Genomic DNA, 16,604 nt, shown 5'->3' with positions numbered 1-16,604 from the left:
AAAAGATGCACAACCAACCGAGAGAACCGCAGCCTAATGAGGATTGACAAGCAAAACTGATTCAAGAATTTGGGTGAACTTCACAAGGAATGGACTGAGGCTGGGGTCAAGGCATCAAGAGCCACCACACACAGACATGTCAAGGAATTTGGCTACAGTTGTTGTATTCCTCTTGTTAAGCCACTCCTGAACCACAGACAACGTCAGAGGTGTCTTACCTGGGCTAAGGAGAAGAAGAACTGGACTGTTGCCCAGTGTTCCAAAGTCCTCTTTTCAGATGAGAGCAAGTTTTGTATTTCATTTGGAAACCAAGGTCCTAGAGTCTGGAGGAAGGGTGGAGAAGCTCATAGCCCAAGTTGCTCGAAGTCCAGTGTTAAGTTTCCACAGCAGTGATGATTTGGGGTGCAATGTCATCTGCTGGTGTTGGTCCATTGTGTTTTTTGAAAACCAAAGTCACTGCACCCGTTTACCAAGAAATTTTGGAGCACTTCATGCTTCCTTCTGCTGACCAGCTTTTTAAAGATGCTGATTTCATTTTCCAGCAGGATTTGGCACCTGCCCGCACTGCCAAAAGCACCAAAAGTTGGTTAAATGACCATGGTGTTGGTGTGCTTGACTGGCCAGCAAACTCGCCAGACCTGAACCCCATAGAGAATCTATGGGGTATTGTCAAGAGGAAAATGAGAAACAAGAGACCAAAAAATGCAGATGAGCTGAAGGCCACTGTCAAAGAAACCTGGGCTTCCATACCACCTCAGCAGTGCCACAAACTGATCACCTCCATGCCACGCCGAATTGAGGCAGTAAAGCAAAAGGAGCCCCTACCAAGTATTGAGTACATATACAGTAAATGAACATACTTTCCAGAAGGTCAACAACTCACTAAATGTTTTTTTTTTATTGGTCTTATGATGTATTCTAATTTTTTGAGATAGTGAATTGGTGGGTTTTGTTAAATGTGAGCCAAAATCATCACAATTAAAAGAACCAAAGACTTAAACTACTTCAGTCTGTGTGCATTGAATTTATTTAATACACAAGTTTCACAATTTGAGTTGAATTAATTTATTTCAGTAACTTTTCCACGACATTCTAATTTGAGATGCACCTGTATATATATTATTTTATTCCATTGTCTAAAAACACTTTTTGATATACTAACTGGTAGATTTTTGAAAAAGGAAAATTAACTTAATATATTAATCTTTATAGTCTCTATTTGTTTTGTAATCATAAGTAGCTTATATTTATTTGTAATAGTTTTGAATGATATATGAAGTTTTCAATTCAAATAAATATACAAGCTATTGTTTTTTTAAATAAATGTAAGCTTTTAAATTTAATAATAAGCCTCTGTGTTCTTGTAGAGGGCCTATATGAATTCATTTATGCATTGATATACCAGCTGTTTTATATATTTATCACATTAAGAATTTGTTTGCAGCAGTCCTCTTGAGCTCTCGTAGCAGTCACTGTTTCTTTTTGTTGTGTAAATGTCTTTAATTGCTTCATAATATTATAGTTATCCCTTGAACTGTGTAAATCATGTGTTTTAAGTCTTCATGATTTCATGTTGAAATTTGAGCAGTGTAGATGCATTTTAATTTTTTATATTTTTAAAACAATGTCTTGTGCACAGTTTAAATGAATTTAAATTCTTATTTTCATAATCATCAGCTTTCAGCAGAGGTAAATCCTCTCGCGAGAAGTGAATCACGTTCTCTCACACCATTGGTTGTGTGCTGCAAATGTCAATCATTCATGCACACGAGCCCGTAATCTAATCTAAAAGTCAGGATCGAAGCCTGAGTTGACAAAGAAAGATGATGAGCTGCATCTTGGTACCAATTAAGCCTGATTAGATTGGTTTGAATTTGTCAACCTGAAACCAATCCTGAAACCCTCAGCGACCTTCATGGGACAGGCTTCTGGAGTAACTGATGGAATAAAAAAGCAGACTCATTTAATGACATCAATAAGCTCATGTTTTGCGTGACAGGCCTCAATCCTTTCGACAAATATGATGATGTTGGCATTTACACTCATTTACAATTACGAGAGAGAAAAAAAACTTTTAAGCGGCTCTTCATCATGAAACCGATCTAATGGTGCAGTTTTCAGGGTGCTTCGCCCGGTGTCAAGTGTCAACATATACGAAATATATAAGATATTAAAATGAATACATGTCTATTTTTCCAGCCTGCTGTATTAGTATTTATTTATCACCCCTTATTTATTTTAGATACAGTTCCTATTTAATGGGGATATATTTTATTACGGCTGACAGTTACGTGAGCAAACAAGGTTTGAACATCAACCATAATGAGATCAAACTAAAATACACAGCTTTTTAATACTTCTGTGTACAAATTTGAAGGCTGCTTATGGGATAAATACGAGTAAACGTCATATTATGCGACTACGCATTACTTTACGGAGAGCTTACGACCTACTAGTTAACTCTTGCCTTAAGAACAGTTGGTGGAACCAAATTAAGCACTGACTTAGTTACAAACTAACTAGTAGTCACTAAGCCCTTAGTGTGAACTTTATGTCCTAACTTACGTGAGAACTTACACACAGCTGGTGCAACCCTGCCCAAATGGCTTACTCATTCCAATGACTTTATGAAAGACATCGCTTGTTGTGGGCATGTAAATACTTTGCGGCCATCCTTAGTATCTGTTCTCAATTTGGATGGAAACATCAGTGCAAAAGCGACCTTCCATTGATGTAAGAGTTTCTTGCATTGTTTGAATCGATCACATTTCTCTCTTGTAGAATTCGCAAAGTTTGGGAACAAGAAAATGTTGTGGTTCTTCCAAGAAAGTTTCCCTTCACTCCCCGCCTTGTGTAACACAAGATCTTTATCGGATGATCTCAGAAATTTGGCCAGAATTGATCAGGGCCTGTCTCCCTCCGTGGATCTCCGAGCCAGGACTCTGTGAGCTTGCTCGATTTCCAGCTTATGGCCTGTTATGTCAAGCAGACTCAGGAAGAGCTCGTCTAGGAATTTCACCATATCTCGGCCTTCCTCGTTCTCAGGAATTCCAACAATTGGGATGTTGTTTCGCTGATTACGATTCTCAAGGTCTTCCAACTTTTCCCAAATGCACTACAAATCTGCCTTGGTCGCTAGTGGATTAGCAGCTAATTCCCTCTCTGATGACTCCAGATAATTGATCCGTTTCTCGACGTCCCCGATTCTTGTAACCATCTCAGAAAATTTCGCCTCCATCGCTGTAATCGATCAATGTATTACAGCAAGATCCTCCAAGTCCGCAACGACCTTCGTCAGCATCACAGACATGCTGGACAGTTGAAATTGGGAATTTCTCCCGCCGCACCATCCAAATTGAGTCCCTGGTCTGCGGCTCTGTCAGAGGTATCAACTTGAGCACGTAAGTGTCTTTTAATGTCTCCAGAGCCCGAGGATTTTGAATTCTTTGAAATATTGTCTTTATAGAACAGTTATAAAACAGAGTGTATTGAATCTCACCGGTTTATGACAAAAAAATAATTAAAAACTAGCAAAGTGCCCAGAGCTCGCCATTCACACGTCCAACCTTTGCATGGCGTCATGCGACTCCAGGATTTGTTGATCATAAAACATACACCACCTCCTCTGCTTTTACCTGAGAGGTCTTTCACTCTGTCCGTTCTATGCACTGAGAACACCACGGGTTCGATGGCTGAGTCTGGAATCTCCACAGACATCCAAGTTTCTGTAAGGCAGATAATGCAGCAGTCCCTCTTCTCTCGTTGGAAAGAGATCCGCACTTTCAGCTCGCAGAGCTTGTGTGGCAGCGGGGGCGTGGTCGAGCGTCCGTCCGGAGAGATAGAAAGTGGTGAGGGTGCTTGCACCTGAGCTAGATTATGTGTAACACCTGTCTCTAATTCCAGTGAGCATGAGGAGAGTGGCATATAAGCAGCCACACCACCAGCAGAGAGTGAGAGAGTCTGGCACAAGGAAGGCCATGGTGCTCCTGAAGCTGCTACGTTTAATCTGTTATGTTTGTGAAGCTGATGTTTTTAAGTTACTAGTGCCTATGAAGCTAATGAGTTTAAGTCTACGTGCCTGTGAATCTGACGAGTCTGTGAAGTTGTAAAGCACTGAAGTGGCCGATTAAAAGTCCTACATGAGCCTGGAAAAACTTGTTTCCCTGTGTTCTCCTTCCCTTCTGTTTTTGAGCTGTTACACTGGTGCCGAAACCCGGGATCTTGATCTCGAAGATCGCCGGTTCTTCTAGATCCTTCGGGCTCAAGCAGAGAACCGGCATGCGATCCGGAGCCTTCTCAGCCAGGAGAGAGTCCCGGCCACCTCCTTGGACAACCACAGCCCCATGTCCCCACCCACGCTTCTGAAGATGGGGGCCGATGACAACCCAGAAGCCTTCCTCGACTTATTCGAACAGACCGCTGAGATATGGAGCTGGCCACGTGATCAGTGGGCGGCCAGGCTCCTCCTGTTGCTGTCAGGGGAAGCCCAGCTCGCAGCACAACAACTGCAGGCGGCGAACCTCCTGGCTTATGAGGACCTGAAGAAGACCATCCTGCAGCGGGTTGGCCGCAGTCCAGAGCAGTATCACCAGCTTTTTTTTTTTTTTTTTTTTGTTGCTTAGTGTTTAATAATGATCTGTAAGTTGTACATGAACTCGTGAATGACATGATACTACGCAAAGGATAAAATCTTTTTATCCTCTTATCTGAACGAAGGGGTTTTGGAACGACCAGTGCGTGCCTGGCCTGAAAGCGGTCATTGAACCATGCTTGGAGTTTCACCAGGCAATCTCTTTGTCAAGAACTCTTCTTTTTCATGATTGTGTAATGTGATTGTGCAATGGTATCATGTTGTTGTTGAACTCTCTTACTTTAAAGGGTCAGCCACATATTTTTCACTCACGGAATAAGTTAAAATGCTGACAGCTTACAACAGAACAGGGAAAAAATAATCATCTGCTGTGGGCGTAAGGTTTCACAAGCAGATACTCTTAGTTCTCTGTTAGCTACAGAAAGTTTTGAAGTTGCTTTTTGTGGATTACTGCACACACTGACTGCCAGTCATCTGTTGAACCATCTGTTAATAGGAAACATTTGTCTCCTGAACTGAATATACAAGTTATTTTCTCTTAACTCTCCAGTAAGTATTTATTTGATATTCTTGATTATAGAGCTAGTGATATTTTATACTGTATGTAAAGGCAGCATTATGGACTGTTTCTTTATATTTTCTCTTTACTTTTACATCTTTACACCTTTACATCCTAGATTAACTAAAATGACAAAATTGCATCTATACTTGATGCTAAGTTGGTTGGGTTTGTCAATTATAATGGTGCCCGTATTTAAAAATATATATTGCCAGAAGATGATCTGATGGTAAGACAATATAACAAATGATATGCTCTCCTCTGAACCAATCACAGGCCAGAATTTCCAAGCTCTAATTCATATAGACACATATCTATTATGTACAGAGCACTAGTCCTGCCACAGAATGACAAAAAAAAAAAAAAAAAAAGTACCAAGATTGAAAAGATTTGATTGAAAACAACATTTCAGTGTTCTGCATACCTGTAAATATTACATTATGTTCCTTTCATTAAAAATTCAGATCTTACCAGCTCCCACTAAATAAAATGGGGAATGAGACTTCACGCTCAAATACCCACGTGGCCAACGCAACCGGGAAGCATCTTCGGATTTTCTATGGAGTGGATACAATGAGGCTGGAAGAAATGGTGTTAAATGCGGGGGGAGAGATAGGAGGTACAGCATCAAAAACTGAACAGTCAGTATCAGGGAAGATTTCCAGCGACGTGAAGATGGTTTTTAAACCAGACTCCCGGATCCGTTACCTTCACCTGCCGGAGAACGAGACGTGTAACTTTGCCGGGGAAGGCACCATCTATGCCTCTGTCCTTGTGGAAGATAAAAACAACAACAAAAACTGCACTGAAATCATCTGCCACAATTTCCATATCCCCAGCGACCGGTCTTTCATTGTGACTGCTAAGCATAGCATCAAATTGCAGAAGTATGGTGCAAACATTTGGGTTGACGAAGAAGGCCATAACCATCACCCTTAACTTTCCTCATCATCATCCTCCTCCATTATCATGTCAAGTTCTAATTTTGATAAGCAGATAAGATGGCCATTTTGGCGAGGTCAATTGGAATATTAATAGTTTAGATCAGTGGTTCTCAGCCTTTTTGACTCCAAGGCACCCCACTGTCCAAGACAATATTTGAAGGCCTCCTCCCAGAAACTAGACGTGTCTGATTAAAATAATTAGTAATGGATAATTTTTGATTCTAGAAATTCAGAAAGAGTCTGTTTATAATTTGTAGGTATACATCTTAAAGTATTTATTAGCATTTTAATTAAGTAGAATTATTTTAATATTTCTTATTTAAAATTAATTTTAAGTCATCTTGAGGCCACCTTGGAAGTGTGCTGAGGCCCCCTAGTGGGTCTCCTGGTTGAGAACCACTGGTTTAGATAACAAAATCGATATGTTTTTGACAACAAAGTATGTAAGAAATTTTTTTGTCTGGTATTAATTAAAGGATTGTATTTTATATATGTGCTCTGAAATATAAAAAGCAATGGGGACCTTTAAAATGTTGTAAACACTTTATTTCATCATTGTTAGAAACATAAGGTGAATATTTCTTCTAATGAAAACATCTATGCATCAAACCTGATATTTGTTATATTATTACAATAACACGTATGTAGGCTGCACAGTGACACTGCGAATAAAAAACATTGAAGAAGTATAGTAAAGACACAAATATTTTCAACCAATGGAGTCAAATCCATACCACATATATTTGCAAAAATAGAAAGTTTTGCAAAAGAAAAAAAGTATTGACAAAAAAAAAATATTTTGTTGTAAACAAAAATTAAGTATCACAAAAGAAAAATAAAGTTTTGCAAACAAAAATAAAGAACTGCAAAATATAAATAAAATATAGCAAAAAATAAAGATATAATTAATTGAAAAAATCAATGAATGTTGTAAAAGAAACTTAAGAACTTTGATCCTTTTTATCTCTGCAACAGATTTTTAGCAGCAATGATTTTGCCACACAGTAAAGATCCTTTTAATCTGCGTTTCCATCAAGTGTGAGCTCGTGATACCGTTTTGCCTTTGTGCTTCACTTTTCTGTGCGTTTCACTTTATGGCACTGTTTTGACGTGTGGGCGGAGTCAGGGGATTGGGGCGTGTACAACGGGCTCAAGTTACGTCATTAACTTGAGACACGGATCAATCATCATGGCCGAGCAGAGGCATGAGGGTGGATCTTAGGTATGTAAAGTTGATTGTTTCCTTTTATTTAATTAGCATGAAATGTGTATTACCAGTGTTTACTTCAGATAAAGAAGTTAGAGATCAGTTAAAGCGGTGGATTTATTAGCCATACTCGCTAACGTTAGCTAGCAGCTTTGGATAGTGTACATATTTGTAAGTAACTATTAGTGCTAACAGATAATTGACAATCCTCTGATGTCAAACAACAAACACGCTGTCAACAAGTCATTTGTGTCTGTATAGCAACTACACAGAAAGTAATATTATAACAAATTAAGCTGTAATTTCCATAATATCTTGTAGTCAAGAAGACCATACAACCCTTATTTTGCGTTTTGTATATTTCATAACTAATTTAAACTGTTACTATTTAGGGCAGTGGGCACAATGATGCCATCAGTGTTGAACTGGGAAAGATGATAATGGAGAGACTGCTCTCCAAACTGCAGTATGCAATGAATCGCCAACCATTGGATTTAGACTACTTTCAGTTTGTATGCAACCATGAGCTTCTTTTCATCACCTCTGTGCATAATCAAATTACAGTCCCAGAAGAACTTTTTAATGAACTCTCAACCTTAAAAAACACAGTGGAGAGGCATATTGCAAATAACAGTGCACCCATAACTGCCCTTGAAGTGCAATATGGAGTAAATGGACCTCCAAGGTTTATTATTTCCAGAGAGCATCTTGAGAAACTAGTGAATATGCAGCTGTCTGTTCCATGTATTGCCCAGCTCCTTGGTGTGTCAACAAGGACTGTCAATCGTCATCTCAATGAGTATGGCATTTCTGTAAAAGACACCTACTCTAAGATCACAGATGAGGAGCTTGACAACTTAGTTCGGTGAAGGCTGAAAGTCCACACCTAGGACATAGAATGATGAAAGGACGGTTGCAAGCACTAGGTCACCGTGTGTCATTGACAAGAGGATGGGACTCCATACATCGAATGGTGGAATACTTGCAAGAATGACACAGTTGAGGTGTATAGTCAGAAGGATTATTCTGTGCGGGGCCCTCATGTTGTTCACATAGACACAAACTTATAAGGTATGTCATATTGTAAAGTATACCGTACATCAAGCCATTAAAACAAAATGTGTTTTACCTTGTAGCCTTAACAACTGTTGAAGTATGTTTGTGCTTTTCTCTCTCTAGTTACATATATATATGTAAACTGTTAATAACTAATGTTATCTTTTATCAGGTATGGCCTTGTGATTTTCGGTGCCATTGATGGCTACTCCAGAAAGGTATTTTTCTAATTCTTCTCTTCACTATGTTTTGTTTGCCTTGAAAAATACATACAAAATTACTGATGGGATACATAAATGTAACATTAGATAATTTCCCTCAGATCAAGTACCTTGGAGCTGCTACAGATAAAGCAGCAACTGTTTTTGGTTTTTTTCCTTCAGTCAGTGGAGAGAGATTGGTTTCCATTAAGGTAAGACAATTTGTATTTAAAAAATAAAATAATTGTTTAAATGGATAAGCATTGTTTGTCCATCTTATGTATGATACGTGTTTCATTGAACTTTTCCTTTATCACAAAATGTAAATTGCCCTCAATTCTTTGTTGTTCCAAACCTGTTTGACTTGCTTTCTTAAAACGTAAAATATTATTTGAGTTTATGAAAAATAGTTACAGAGGCTTGTCAGGGAATAAAGTCATATGTTTGGGACATCATGAGGATGAAATTTTGTTCCCATACTTCCATATTTTTCTATAAACTGTTTGTGAAAGCATTAGGTGCAATACATCTCTGCTGTCTGTCTTCACAAACATGATCAAAATGAAATTGACATTGACTATGCTTATTAGATTATGCTTATTAGACTGTTGGGTCTCTTTTCTTTACCAGCGGTAAGCATCAAGATTAATTAAATAGTCATACCTAGACCTAAATTTATGAGTATTCTAATTTTAAGGGTGACTGTTTGTACTCAACATTTATGCAACAAGGTGCCGTGTTAATCAAATTATTACATTGTTTTTCCTGCATTTCTCAGCATTGAACGCCTTGGCGTGACATATGGATGACAGTTACAAACATCTTCTATGATGTCTTACACACTCTTGAGGAGGAAGGGTTACTTGATCCAACCAACAGCCTGGACCTGTTTTGTTGTCATTTTGTGTTCCTGCCTCACCTCCAGGCCAACCTTGAATCCTTCACTTGTGGTTGGAATAGCCATCCTCTCCGCACAGAGGGCAATCTGAGCCCCAACCAAATGTGGGAAATTGGGCTCATTCAAAACCCTGTCACTCCTCCAGAATCCCATAGTTTATAAATTAATTTGTTCTGTGCAATTTCATTTATAGCACTTTCACCTAATGTATTGCACCAATAAAACATAAGTTGATAATAGTTTGACATGTTTTCACAGAATGTCCAGACCAGCCATCCAGAGGAATTGTAGGTCCTCCAGTTGAATGCCCTTTGACTGAAGAACATATGGCCCAGCTTCAATCTGTTATTGACCAACCTCACAATCTCAGAACTATGGGAGGGACAAATATTTAGCTGTACTAAATTTTGTGCTCCTTCATTCTTAACTGACAGAGCACTTTACAAAGAATCATGACCAAATCACTCCGTAGGCAGGACAGTTATTCCCAATTCATTCGGATTTTGTAAAAAAAAAAAAAATAAATAAAAAAAAAATTTAATAAATAAAAAAATCACAATTTACATTGTTTTTTTCTGCTATAAAGTGAGAACAATAACAAGAACATTTAACAATGCAGGGTTCTATGCCTTGAATATGTACACTGTCAGTAGGATACAATTCTAAAATTTAGTAGCATATAATATTTTAAACTCTGTTGAATTCAGTGTCAAAATGGATGGCTTGCAACGTGACTGTTTTGAATGAATTATAGTTGTCAATGTGTGCTGTAGGAAATGTTATTTTTCTGGCACAGTCACTTACAACTGGGAAGCAAATCTTGTGCTCTGGCATCCTCTGCTTGCACTCGTGGTCAAAATTCAAAGAGATTTTGAATTCCTTAAGTTCTGACATAAGAAGAGGCTTGTGTCCCTGGCCGGTAAGCCACTGCATTATACGGGGGACAGTTAGGGGCAGGGTGTCTCCATCAGGGTTATCCTCTACAAGCAAGAGAACAATTTGTCATCTCTCCCTCTCACTTATTCAAAAATGGTTCAACAATATAGCTGACCATTAACATTTTCCCATTAAATTACCTAAAACTAAGTGGACGTTTTGAAAGTTTGTATGACAGTTGTTATTGTTTAATTTCTCTTGCTCACTGTGAAGTCACATGTAATTTTCCCGAGACATCATTTGTCTCATCTTAAATCATCTATAGAAGATCAGAAACGATTTCCTAGAAACTTAAAATCATGTCATACATACCAGCGCTTTCAATTTCCTGAAGAAAATCTTGTAGGAAGTTGATGATGGCCGTTTCAGGGGTCTCTCGTACTGTTCCCTTCTCCGATAGCTCGGGAAGAATGCTCTACATGATAAAATCTGCATCAGCCTGTGGGATGACACAACAAATATGCATTTTCAGGTACTGAGAGCACCACTAATAAAGATGTTTAGATGTACTTTATATCTGAAGTTTTAGATGAAATAAGCAATAACATCCATGCTCAATGATAAGAAAAAAAAAAATTGATACTAATTCATCAAATATGCTCTGTAATAATTAGTAGAGGAGAGCACCTCAGAATTTGACATTTAATCTTTAACCCAGTAAATTATACTCTTCCCATTCAGTGCTCAGAGCAATTCCACAAACCAATTCTACAATTAAATACAGATGGGGTCTCAATGAATAACATATTTTTACTATGAATGATACCTTATCATCGTCCACTGCACATGGGACAAAGAAATGTTGGCACAGTCCTGAATGCTCTTCCAAGATGTCCACAAAATTGTACACTTTGAGACCTTTTCAGACTTGCTTCAACATTGCGATCAGACGCAGGGTTGCATGCAGCACAACAGATCTGGAATAGACATACATTTTTTAATAAAAATCAGGTATACAATACACCAATCTGGGTAAATTCTAGAAACAGTTATGTGTGAAAATCCCAGGAGATCAGCAGTTACAGATGGGCTCAAACCAGCCTGTCAGGCGCCAAGAATCACGGTCGAAATCACTGAGATCACATTTTTTTCCCCATTTTGATGGTTGATGTGAACATTAACTGAATCTCCTGACCTGTATCTGCATGATTTTATACACTGCGCTGCTGCCACATGATTGGCTGATTAGATAATCGCATGGATGATTGTTGGTGCCATATGGGCTGGTTTGAATATTTCTGTAACTGCTGATCTTCTGGGATTTTCACACACAACAGTCTCTAGAATTTATTCAGAATGGTGCCAAAGACAAAAAACATCCTGTGAGCGGCAGTTCTGTGGACGGAAACGCCTTGTTGATGAGAGAGGTCAACAGAGAATGGCCAGATTGGTTCAAACTGACAAAGTCTACGGTAACTCAGATAACCGCTCTGTACAATTGTGGTGAGAAGAATATAATCTCAGAACGCTATTCTGAGATGCGGGTTGGCGCTGTTTTGGTGGCAGAAGGGGGACCTACACAATATTAAGCAGGTGGTTTTAATGTTGTGGCTGATTGGTGTATATGGTATGTTTCTATTGTGGCTACAAAGTACAAGTTAAAAGTGAGGTTGTTATATCCACCCCTCACAATATACTCTATTTGTACTGTCAGTGAAACTCTGTACTTTCCTCGATAGCTAAAATAAACTTGTTTATGGTCTGATAAATATATATATATATTTTTTTTAGTCAAATGACCAAATATCTGACTGTTTTCTTACTGTATGATGGCCTCTTTGTTCTCTGGTGTAATGGCCCCAGTGAAACCACAATTAATTATAGCATCAGTCCATGCTGAGAGATCAGCGTCATCTTCCACCTGAAATGATAAAATGCATTCTGCATTCCATTATCCTGTGGAGTTTTGTTTATCCTGGCCACAGAACACCTTTGGCTTGCTCACTGGGGGCTAAAAGACTAATCATTTTAATTCATAAGAGACTTATTACATTTTGTTAAATTGTTACATTTTGTACATTTTGCTAACAACTTAGTTCTGTAAAGCTGCTTTGAAACAATGTATCAAACTGGTTCAAACTGACAAAGTCTATGGTAACTCAGATAAGCGCTCTGTACAATTGTGGTGAGAAGAATATCATTTTATAGTTATAAGATGCACATTTATATGATGCAGATAATAAGTTATATGTTAAGAATTACTAACAAATCCATAACTAGTCACACACAAATGGGATTATTAGTAATTAATTCATGTCTAATTTCTAATCCTTAAAGTGTTATCATGAATAAAAATAAAACAAATTTGATAACGTAATAAAGATGACTTACCTGTAAGAAATTCCTTTCGAATGGCACCTGTATCAACACCTGCTTCCCCCCAAAATGTTACACGCAAAGTGTTGACAGGGTTTCCTCTCTTTTGGCGCTGCCACTGTATATAGCTCTTTGAAAGAAGTCTGTGCAAGACACGCAGATCTTGAAATCCTTGCTGTCATCAACCCTATTTGCCAACAAATGCAGTACATCATCTGGACTGTGAAAAAAAATAACCCTATTAATAAATTCTATATTCTTAAAGGGATAGTTCACCCAAAAATGAAAATTCTGTCATCATTTACTCACCCTCATGTCATTCCAAACCTGTATGACTTTCTTTCTTCTGTGGAACACAAAAGAAGATATTTTGAGAAATGTCTCAGTGGGTTTTTTTGGTCCATACAATGGAAGTCAATAGGCACCAATGTTGTTTGGTTACCAACGTTCTTTAAAATATCTTCTTTTGTGTTCCACAGAAGAAAGAAGTCATCCACGTTTGGAATGACATGAGGGTGAGTAAATGATGACAGAATTTTCATTTTTGGGTGAACTATCCCTTTAAGTGTCTTTACATGTATTGATTAAAAACACTCTACCACTTTATTTCTGGGCTTTGGTTTTGATGTGCCACATGGAGGACTGATCGCATAAGTTAATGTCTGTATTACACTGAGGATATAAAGTTCTCATTACAATAAAGCTTGATTTAACTCAAAAACCTCATAAAATACAAAATTGTTGACAATGATTTGCTTTTGCAAATCATGACATCTTACCTTTCTCCACATATACTTGCATGCACAGGCAACTATCTCTGTGTAAATATGTCCATACAAATGGGACACTGTCCCACATCCTATAAAATCAAGAAAAGACAAATGATTAAATATGACATGCCAAGCAAAACCACACAGTAATTTGTAATCAAGTAATTTGTTTAATTGACATGTCGCTCATCTTGGACTTATACCGACAACGATCGGCATGGAAGCAGTATTGTGCAAAAACTATCGTTTTGAAATGTACTTTTGAGTCAGTGTGCTTATCTTGTGATTGAAAGTGTATGATAATGGGGCTCTACACAGATAAAGAGAGAAGCATTTAGCAGATAATGTAATCTTAGCATTGCAGCTCCCGTAAGGCAGCACAGCTCCATGTTTAAAAAAAAAAAATCCTCATCACATGCAAGTTAAAAAGATCTGAACCATATTTAAAATTTGCTATTTAATATTATGATATTAAAACATTCACCTTTAAATATCAGCAAATCAATTTAAAAATAATTCAAATGGACTGCACTGGTACTTGTGTACATTTTACATAATTTACAGCACGTCCAGAAGAAGTGTATTGACAAGTATTTGAGCACACATTTAACAATACAGTTTTGATTCATATCACCTCATCACTTGTGGTGGGGGTAGGAGTAGACGTTCGTGTTGGGGTAGTAGGTGTAGGCCTAGAAGTAGGGGTTGGGGCGGCAAGGGTCACAGTACTGGCCGTCTCAGCAACTATTTTCACATCATCATCAGTAATCTGAAATGAAAAAACTGGGTATATATGCTGCCTAAAACAAAACTTAAATGAAAAGTAGATGGTCATTATTATGTGTAACATAACATACCTCTTCATCATCAGCTGACTGTGTGCCACCAAAGGACTTGACATGCAAGTATGAAGTGGCATTGTTGTTTTACATGTCCAACACTCCACCTTTGGCATCTTAGCAAACTCCTCTGCTGAGAATGGCAGTGGATCAAGACATAACTCATCTTGAAGAGGGACCATGTAGAGTGCTGTTCTTCCAGTGGTCGTTGCCATCTTGATAAGTCTGCCTGTATAGCCCTCTGAGTCTGGAGGGACAATTGTAAGCTTTCTTCTTCCATTGCCACCTGCCAATTCAAAAACAAATTACAACATGTGCAGCGATAGTGGGACCTTACAGCATAATTAGGCTTAACTCTGTAAAGTGGAATCTATAAACAATAATAATAATAACCAGAGACTTTCTACCCATATCCTAATAACCCTTCCCTGTGCAATGCTATAAAGGAGTCAGTTCTAATATGTCAGCTTAGGGATGCCAAGAGAAAGGTTCAATTCTAACCCTGTGTCTATAACACCACTCAAGATATCACTTGTACAGTTTGCGCTAAAAATGTTGTGTTTAGCTCTTCATGAGCGGGGGTCTATTTTGGATGACAATATACTGCACCTGGGGCCTAAAGCAGCCAACCTAAAGCAGTAAGTGATCTCATTTTGTGAAATTCAGCTTCAAGTAACTTGCATAACTACAGAAAACATGAAACAGAACAAAGGTTCACAAACAAGGGAACAAAACTAAATGCAGACACAAAGCAATGGTTATGTAAATGCATGACAAATATAAAACAATAAATTGCGGTTATGGATCCAAAACATTAGTGAATACATTAATAAAAACTAGAAACTCCTAAAATGAATGCAACATTAAAAAGCATAATACAAGCATGCTATGAGATATAAACACACACAATAAGCATTTCCATACGTCAAATATACTTTTTTTCTCCCCAATTTGGAATGCCCAATTCCTAATGCACTCTAAGTCCTCGTGGTGGTAGTGACTCACCTCAATCCGGTTAGCGGAGGACGAATCTCAGTTGCCTCCGCATCTGAGACCGTCACTCCGCACATCTTATCACGTGGCTTGAACACATTACCGCGGAGACATAGCGCATGTGGAGGCCCACGCTATTCTCCGCGGCATCCACGCTCAACTCACCACACACCCCACTGAGAGCAAGAACCACATTATAGTGACCACGAGGAGGTTACCCTATGTGACTCTACCCTCCCTAGCAACCAGGCCAATTTGGTTGCATAGGAGACATGGCTGGAGTCACTCAGCATGCCCTGGATTCGAACTTGTGACTCCAGGGGTGGTAGTCAGCATCAATACTCGCTGAGCTACCCAGCCCCCATACTTCAAATTGTTAATCTAGGGTCATTTATAACCAAGGGGATTCAGGATTACTACTACTATTAGTATATTTATGAGGTCAAACACACTGATTATATAAATACAGTTTGTGATGGGCACACAACCACTATTAATAACTGCTTATGAATGGAACCACTCATCTATGGAAATGTCACTAAGTTATTCTGCATTTATCTTTCCTTTCTTTACTACGAAAACACAGCTTCCCTCAGACTATGTGCATAATTTTCCATAAACATAAGTTTGTTCAAAGTGTATGAGTATTTAATGAAGCAAGCACTGAGCTTTAAATGAATGATTGTTGATAACCACAAAAAGTTATTTCAACTCCTCCCTTCGTTTCTTTAAAAAAAAAACAATAAATAGCAAAAATAGAGGTTACAGTGAGGCACTTAAAATGGAAGTGAATGTGGCAAATTTTTGGAGGGTTTAAAGCAGATATTTTAAGATTTTAATTTTATAAAAGCACTTACATTGCTTAGTCTTTTAAAACTTGCGTATTATTTAAGCTTTGAAGTTTATTAAATTGTAATTTTTACAGTAATTTTAGGGTTTGTTGACATTACATCACCATGGCAACAAAGTTGTAAAATTGGGCACAACTTCACACAGAAAAGGTAAGTGATTTTATCACACTAAAATCATTTTTACATGCATATCATGTGCATTTTTAAACAGTGAGTAAGTGCCTTACTGTACCCCAGAATTTTTCATTTTTAAAGAAAATAAATAATAGATGAGTAAAATTAATTTCAAATTTGAAAACAAATGATCTTGATTCAGCTTAACTTGTTTTGAAACCGGAATATTCTCTTAATAAAGATGTCAACCCAATGTTAACTGCAGCGTGTACAGCTCTAACTTGTTATCAGATGGCACTGACATAAATTTACATTTGTACTGTAAAAATG

The 16,604-nt window shown here is 38.0% G+C and overlaps 1 protein-coding gene and 2 long non-coding RNA genes across 10 annotated transcripts in view; 1 reads left to right on the top strand and 2 right to left on the bottom strand.

Annotated features, from left to right (window-relative positions):
* The window catches only part of LOC127414732 (SAP30-binding protein-like), a 145,352-nt gene that overhangs the window by 49,315 nt on the left and 79,433 nt on the right, over nt 1-16,604 (bottom strand). The window lies entirely within an intron of this gene.
* LOC127414742 (uncharacterized) lies at nt 4,891-10,014 on the top strand. Of its 5 annotated transcripts, none has more exons than XR_007892835.1 (6): nt 4,891-5,140; nt 5,615-8,372; nt 8,530-8,575; nt 8,680-8,769; nt 9,336-9,559; nt 9,714-10,014. It is a non-coding gene; the product is annotated as an uncharacterized LOC127414742 (long non-coding RNA). The 5 variants fall into 5 exon arrangements; XR_007892834.1 differs by having other exon boundaries at nt 4,894-5,140; nt 5,615-7,316; nt 7,699-8,372; nt 9,336-10,014; XR_007892833.1 differs by having other exon boundaries at nt 4,894-5,140; nt 5,615-7,316; nt 7,694-8,372; nt 9,336-10,014.
* On the bottom strand, nt 10,015-15,077 carry LOC127414743 (uncharacterized). 4 transcript variants are annotated; one of them, XR_007892840.1, is made up of 10 exons: nt 14,926-15,077; nt 14,335-14,602; nt 14,112-14,246; nt 13,487-13,566; nt 13,307-13,379; nt 12,723-12,894; nt 12,155-12,252; nt 11,158-11,308; nt 10,704-10,830; nt 10,017-10,435 (listed from the first exon to the last, which is right to left on the bottom strand). It is a non-coding gene; the product is annotated as an uncharacterized LOC127414743 (long non-coding RNA). The 4 variants fall into 4 exon arrangements; XR_007892838.1 differs by having other exon boundaries at nt 10,015-10,435; nt 13,307-13,566; XR_007892839.1 differs by lacking the exon at nt 13,307-13,379 and having other exon boundaries at nt 10,019-10,435; nt 14,926-15,076.

This window comes from Myxocyprinus asiaticus, chromosome 24 (assembly GCF_019703515.2).
Source record: "Myxocyprinus asiaticus isolate MX2 ecotype Aquarium Trade chromosome 24, UBuf_Myxa_2, whole genome shotgun sequence".
NCBI lineage: Eukaryota > Metazoa > Chordata > Actinopteri > Cypriniformes > Catostomidae > Myxocyprinus > Myxocyprinus asiaticus.
This window is presented reverse-complemented; position numbering and strand designations above follow the sequence as displayed.